This window comes from Lampetra fluviatilis, chromosome 70 (assembly GCF_964198595.1).
Source record: "Lampetra fluviatilis chromosome 70, kcLamFluv1.1, whole genome shotgun sequence".
Lineage (NCBI taxonomy): Eukaryota > Metazoa > Chordata > Hyperoartia > Petromyzontiformes > Petromyzontidae > Lampetra > Lampetra fluviatilis.
The window spans coordinates 3,369,691-3,378,379 of record NC_136344.1 but is presented as its reverse complement, the minus strand read 5'-3'; positions in this window follow the sequence as shown (position 1 = coordinate 3,378,379).

Here is an 8,689-nt window from a genome sequence, read left to right as displayed (position 1 = left end):
GAGTGGGGGTGGGGGGGGGGTTATCGGGACCCAACGCGTCGCCCTTCACGATCTCCTCGATTCGATGACCGGATTGCCCGAGCTCCCTACGTTACCTACGTCTGGATGATAATCTTTGTGGTGTTGTTGTTGTTGTTGGGGGGGGGGGACCACCCCACCGCCCCTCCTCCCAATCGGTTCGTGGGGTTTCTTTGGCCCCGGGGGGTCAATCGAATTTCTTTGCGTCGCGGGCGGTGACGTCATCGCGGCCGTGACGTCGTCGCGGCCGTGACGTCGTCGCGGCGGTGACGTCGTCGCGGCGGTGACGTCGTCGCGGCGGGTGACGTCCGTCGCGGTCGTGTCGTCATAGCGGCCGTGTCATCATCGCGGCGGTGACGTCGTCGCGGGGCGGTGGACGTCATCGCGGCGGTGACGTCGTCGCGGCGGTGACGTCGTCGCGGGGCGGTGACGTCGTCGCGGCGGTGACGTCGTCGCGGCGGGTGACGTCGTCGCGGCGGTGACGTCGTCGCGGCCGTCGTTAAATGGCGGCCGGGCGTTGATGGCCGTGGGCGTTGATGGCGGCCACGGTCGTCCCTGAGCTGAGAGCTCAGTCCCCTTGGGAGGGACGAGAGGCGGAGACGACACGGAGGCAAGAGCCAAGGGGCTTCGTCGTCCCAAATCTCCGCTACCCCCCATCCCCACCCCCCCCCCACCCACCTGCGCCGCGTGCCTGAAAGGCCCCCCCCCCCCCCAAGTTTTGAATTTGACGCGTCGATCGAAACCCCTTTAACCCTCCCCCCCCCCCCTTTGTTTAAGATGAATACAAATGTACCCCCCTCCCCTCCCACATCCAAACACCCTTCTCAACCCCCTATACCTGCCCACCCCCCCCTCCCCCCCTCTCCCCCCTCCCCCGCTTCGTGTATTATTACTACTACGACTACGGCTCCTGTTGTTATTGTTGAATTTTTTTCTTTTCTTTTGGCATTAAAATATTAAAATTGGGCAATGCTCGCTGCACCGCGCGCGCCTCGCTGTGATTCGCTGCCACGTGGCCGGAGGGGCCTGGGGCGGGGGGGGGGGGTAGGTTGGGGCGGGGCTTGGAGGGGGGGGTAGGTGGGGGCGGGGCTTGGAGGGGGGGGGAGGTGGAGGCGGGGCTTGGAGGGGGGGGGAGGGGGGGGCGGGGCTTGGAGGGGGGGGGAGGGGGGGGGCGGGGCTTGGAGGGGGGGGGTAGGTGGGGGCGAGGCTTGGAGGGGGGGTAGGTGGGGGCGGGGCTTGGAGGGGGGGGAGGTGGGGGCGGGGCTTGGAGGGGGGGGGAGGTGGGGGCGGGGCTTGGAGGGGGGGGGAGGTGGGGGCGGGGCTTGGAGGGGGGGGGTAGGTGGGGGCAGGGCTTGGAGGGGGGGGGTAGGTGGGGGGCGGGGCTTGGAGGGGGGGGTAGGTGGGGGCGGGGCTTGTAGGGGGGGTTACCTGCAAGGCAGAGGTCGCAAACGGGTTTTGATTCCCTACCCGTACCCGGCCGCACCAGGGTCGCAAACGGGTACCCGTACCCGTACCCGGCCGTACCCGTACCCTACCCGTACCCGGCCGGGTACGGGGTAGGGTACGGGTATCGGGTACCCGATTGCGACCTCTGGGACGAAGCCACGTTGCAGGCGCGGGTGGGTTGATTCTAGGAACTTGAATTGTGAGAAGAGACAAGACGTTGGGAAATGAGTGACAATCACGGTGACTCACCAGTGACTCACGGCCTACCCGTACCCGTACCCGGCTGCAACAGGGTCGCAAACGGGTACCCGTACCAGGCCGGGTATCGGGTAGGGTACGGGTATCGGGTACCCGGTTGCGACCTCTGATGTGAATGCAGATCGATTCGCGTGTACGCCAGGGAACACACGAACCGTTGGCTCAATGTGGAAGGCACATGATGATGTTGGTTATGGATTGTCCTTCTATCTTTTTCTGCCACTTGCTGAACGTGAGGACCGCCATTCCACACACCTCGGGACGAAGGCTGTTAGGCAAAGTCACTCCCTGGCTGTGTTTTGTTTTCAGTGTTGATCGGATACTTGGCGCGGTACCCAGCAGAAGGATGGGCCTTAGCCCGTGGGAATGACCGCTTGGTGGTGGTGATGGTGGTGGTGGTAATGGTGGTGGTGTTGATAATGGTGGTGGTGGTGGTGGTGTTGATAATGGTGGTGGTAATGGTGGTGGTGGAGGTAATGGTGGTGGTGGTAATGGTGGTGGTGGTAATGGTGGTGGTGGTGGTAATGGTGGTGGTGGTAATGGTGGTGGTGGTAATGGTGGTGGTGGAGGTAATGGTGGTGGTGGTAATGGTGGTGGTGGTAATGGTGGTGTTGATAATGGTGGTGGTGGTGGTAATGGTGGTGGAGGTAATGGTGGTGGTGGTGGTAATGGTGGTGGTGGTGTGATAATGGTGGTGGTGGTAATGGTGGTGGTGGTGTGATAATGGTGGTGGTGGTAATGGTGGTGGTGGTGGTAATGGTGGTGGTGGTGGTAATGGTGGTAATGGTGGTGGTGGTAATGGTGGTGGTGGTGGTGGGAATGACCGCTTCTAGCTGGGAGTGATCCAGAAGCTGCCGTTAAAACTGTCACCACCCGGCACAGCGAACTAGTGAGGGTTGTCACGTAAACAGAACGTGCCAATTAGTTACTAGTACAGCACTAGTGTGTAGTGTATAGTGTAGTGTAGTGTATAGTGTAGTGTAGTATAGTAGTGTATAGCAAGGGCGGTTTCTTCATTCGGGCGATTGGGCGACGCACCACCAAAGTGTGAAAGGGACTTTTTCAATCACATTCACAATCTCATTCAACCACAGAGCTACGCGAGCCGTTACTGTGCCTCTGGATATAATCCAATCAGCGTCATGTCACGTTTTGTGGAGTACCGCCTCTTTTTGGGCAATTTCACTCTGGCTGAGAATCGCCCAGAGTGTTCCCGTAGACTTACATTCAAAGATGTTTTTTTCTCGAACTGCAGGCGCTGCAATGCATTCTCTATGGCTTCCGGGAAGGGCTCGCACTAACGTGCTTGCGTCATCATACGTAAGCACGTTTCAGTCAACAATATAATTTGTCGCCACCTAGTGGCATCTTTAATAAAATAAACTGAGTGGATTGAAAATACATTTACTGGGTTAAAAACCCTTGTCAAACTCCACTTGAGCTTGAATTTTGGTAAAATGTTCATTAACGTAATAACACACACAAATCATCGCTGTCCGGCTGAAGCCTTGTATGTCCAAAACTGTTACTTTTCAGGAAACGAAAATGATTTCCAAGCTCTTTTAATGCTTTTCATTGGTCAAATATTTGTAAAACACATTGACAGATATAATGGGTGACCAATAGTATTAATGTTTGAAAAAATACGGAGATATAAAATATGGATTCTGCCTGATACATTCTTGCTGTAGGGATGGAAACCTTGTATCTCCATATTTATATTATAATAAATAATTTATTTTATAACTAAAATAAATGTGATAATTGGTTTTTTTTACCCTTCTATCTGGCAACAAAACTGACACCTTTTTACAAGGAGTCATGTTTGCATAGACCGCAATACCTGCAGTCATAATGCAAACAAAAAACACAACTCTGATAATGTGCACTGTCAGTTTTGTTGCCAGATAGAAGGGTAAAAAACCAATTATCATATTTTTACTGGCAAATGAGGTTCCCATAGTGTAAAATAAATGTATTTATTTTGTCAGGTCTGCGACACAATCTTGGTCCACACCAAAGAAAAGTTCTCTTTTACCGACCACCTTGTAAGTGCCACGCTTCTACAAGGAGAGATGTTTCAACAGCATGGCCATACATTCCCTGTTGAGGCTCTGAACATCACTCATCAGGGCATACCCTATGTTAAATAAGGCGAGGCTGAAGACTGAACTGTCTCTCATTTATGAGAGTCCAGAATTCAAGGGCTGCTGTGGTGCACTGGTGCTGTACCAGGTTTTGCTGAAGTACAACCTCCAGGATACTTGTTCCAGAGACTGCTGCTCTGTTGAACATCCTCATCACCACTCCCATGACAACTGCTGAAGCTGAGAGGTGTTTCTCAACCTTAAAGAGAATCAAGACATGCCTGAGAAATGTAATGGGACAGGAACGTCTGAATGCACTGGCTATGCTTTCCATGGAGAGGGAACTAGTCAGGAACATGCCTGCTTTCAATGAGAGAGTAACTGATCACTTTGCTACTTTGAAAGAGATGAGAGCAACATTTCAGTACGAGTAAGCAGTGTATTAAGCGAGTAATGTGATGTAAGCAGTGTTATAATAGTGAGTGTAGAAACAAACGAGGAGATGTATTGTAAGAGTCACTTTATTTTTCATTAATATTAAAGAAGTGAAGTTAACTTTACATGCTTAAGCTGTTAATTTATCCATTGCATGGGTGGACCTTATCCTGATCAATCATCCAGACATTTGCCCCCCCTGAGAGATTTTGCAGGAGCCGCCACTGACACACACATTGACACGCACATTGACACACACATCAACACACACATTGACACACACATTAACACATACACACATTGACACACACATTGACACACACACACATTGACACACACATTGACACACACACACACATTGACACACACATTGACACAAACACACATTGACACACACATTGACACACACACACATTGACACACACACACATTGACACACACATTGACACACACATTGACACACACATTGACACACACATTGACACACACACACATTGACACACACATTGACACACACACACATTGACACACACACACATTGACACACACATTGACACACACATTGACACACACATTGACACACACACACATTGACACACACATTGACACAAACACACATTGACACACACATTGACACACACACACATTGACACACACATTGACACACACATCAACACACACACACACACATTGACACACACATTGACACATACACACATTGACACACACATTGACACACACACACATTGACACACACACACACATTGACACACACACACATTGACACACACATTGACACACACACTCATTGACACACACAACAACAACACAACAACCGCCATTCGCCACTAAGTGGCGGTGACGTCACCACGACGCTTGTGCCAGGCCATGTGCACCTTGAGGCCACGTGAAGTGTCGAACGCCCGCTGGCAGGAGGTCACGGGGCAGACCCAGGTGCCACGGGTCGACTGACCGAGATGACCGAGATGACTGGCTGATGCACCACCTGTGCCCCCTACTGTGCCAACTTGCTGTGCTTTAGCCACCCGGCGCTCCGCTCGTTGTTGTGAGCGTCGCTCCTCCGCCCTCCGTTGTTGTTGGAGGGCGACTGCCTCCAACTGCCCAGTAGCGTCCTTCACGAGCCTCCTCCACTGAGGCCGATCTTGACACCGCTGGTACCAGTCATCGGCAAGTCCACTCAGCTCCACGTCCTCCTGTACCACATCACTCCATCTCTTCTCTAGCCCGTGCCGCGCCCGTTTAGCCCCCTCGATCCGGCCGAACAAAAGCTGTTTAGGCATGCGGTGGCTGGGCATGCGGGCTACATGACCCAGCCAACGCAGCCTTGCCTGCCGGAGGAGCTCACTGATGGGACTTTGCCCAGATCTTTCAAGGACTTGTGAGCTCCTCACACAATCCAGCCTGGTTAAACCCAGGATGGATCGTAGGCAGGCCAGCCTAAATGTTTCCAACCGGCGAAGATGCTCCACTAGGGGGGTCCACGTTTCGCAAGCATAGAGAAGGGAGGGAATGACCGTGGCCGAGAAGACCTGAAGCTTCGTGCGGAGCGACAGACCAGGTAGCTTCCACACAGCGTTACGCAACCGATGAAAAGATATTGCCGCTCGACTGATTCGGAGTGAGACCTCTGCTGATAAACTGGAGCCGGTCATGAGCACACTGCCCAGGTATGGGAAACTCTCTACTCTCTCCACAACTGCCCCATCACCGATTGGGAGTTGTGGGGGCGGAGTGCCCGATGGTACAAAATACCCAGGCAGGTGCTTAGTTTTGGTGGGGCTGATGGTAAGGCCCCACCTCTTAGTGGCACGCTCCAGTCTCAGCAGCAGCGTCTCCAACTCCTCTTCTGAATGAGCAGCTATTACCAAATCATCGGCATACATAACGTGGTTGACCAATAGGGAGCCATCCCTTGATCGCACCCGGGCGTCGATCAGCCTCCCATTGTATCTGTACCAAATGGTAATTCCCCCGGTACAGCTATTGAAGGCTTCACGAACTACGCAGTCGAAATAGATGTTAAATAATGTGGGAGCCAGAGGACATCCCTGTCGCACCCCAAGGTGTACAGGGAAAGGCTCCGACTCCCGGCCACGTAGTTTTACCCGGGCCCGCTCACCATCATGAAGGTCCTTAATGATCGTGAGCAGAGGGTCAGGGACTCCGAAAGCACGAAGAACAACCCAGAGCCCAGTCCTACTGATGGTATCATAGGCCTTGACCAGGTCAATAAAGCAGAGATGTAGGTCTTTTTGGAATTCCCTACACCTCTGCTGTAGCAGACGGACAGAAAATATGGCATCTGTGCAGGACCGCCCTTTCCTGAAACCACATTGGGGCTCCGCAAGCCTCTCCTCAGCATGCCTAGCAAGGCGATGTTGAATAATCCTTGCCAGGACCTTACCCGGCACACTGAGGAGTGAGATGCCCCTGTAGTTGTTACAGTCGGTACGGTCCCCCTTCTTAAAGAGGGGGACCACCAGGGCATCCTTCCAGTCCTGCGGAACCCGTCCAGTGGTCCAGACTGTTGTTATGATGTCATATAGGGCAGTCTGTGCACAAACGCCACCCTCCCTCAGCATTTCGCCTGGGAGATCATCTCTGCCCGGTGCCTTCCCTGGTCTCAGACTCCGGATCGCCCTCAGTACTTCCTCAACAGCCGGTACCTCAGCCAGCCACTCACAGGGGGTGACCTCTTCCAATATTTGAGGCACCGCAGCCTCAGCAGGGTTATCCCCACTTTGTGCCATGATGTTTTCCTGGCTGAGAGATTTTCCCTCCCCCAGGACCTCACAGAAATGCTCAGCAAATCTGCAAACCTGTTCCTGGGGGTCGGAGATTGGATCACCGTTTTTTCCTCTAATGATGGTAATAGGTGTGGCGCTGCAGGTTACTTTTTTGATGGAGTTAAATAGTGATTTGTGATCGCGGGCCACTGAGGCAGACTCCATCTCCTCAGCAACCCGCGACCACCACCCATCCTTACAGCGCCTCACGGCTCTCCGAACCTCCGAGCGAAGACTGCGGTAAACCTCCTCACACACACACACATTGACACACACACACATCAACACACACACACACATTGACACACACACACACATTGACACACACACACACATTGACACACACACATCAACACACACACACACATTGACACACACATTGACACACACACACATTGACACACACATTGACACACACATTGACACACACATTGACACACACACACATTGACACACACACACACATTGACACACACACACATCAACACACACACACACATTGACACACACATCAACACACACACACACATTGACACACACATTAACACACACACACATTGACACACACATTGACACACACACACATTGACACACACATTGACACACACACACATTGACACACACATCAACACACACACACACATTGACACACACATTAACACACACACACATTGACACACACACATTGACACACACATTGACACACACACATTGACACACACACACATTGACACACACACACACATTGACACACACACACATCAACACACACACACACATTGACACACACACACACATTGACACACACACACATCAACACACACACACACATTGACACACACACACATCAACACACACACACACATTGACACACACATTAACACACACACACATTGACACACACACATTGACACACACATTGACACACACACATTGACACACACACACATCGACACACACACACACATTGACACACACACACATCAACACACACACACACATTGACACACACACACACATTGACACACACACACATCAACACACACACACACATTGACACACACACACATCAACACACACACACACATTGACACACACATCAACACACACACACACATTGACACACACATTAACACACACACACACATTGACACACACATTGACACACACACACATTGACACACACACACATTGACACACACACACATTGACACACACACACACACACATTGACACACACACACATCAACACACACACACACATTGACACACACACATTGACACACACATTGACACACACATTGACACACACACACATCAACACACACACACACATTGACACACACACACATTGACACACACATTGACACACACACACATTGACACACACACACACATTGACACACACACACATCAACACACACACACACATTGACACACACATTAACACACACACACATTGACACACACACACATCAACACACACACACACATTGACACACACATCAACACACACACACACATTGACACACACACATTGACACACACATTAACACACACATTGACACACACACACACATTGACACACACATTAACACACACACACATTGACACACACACACATCAACACACACACAC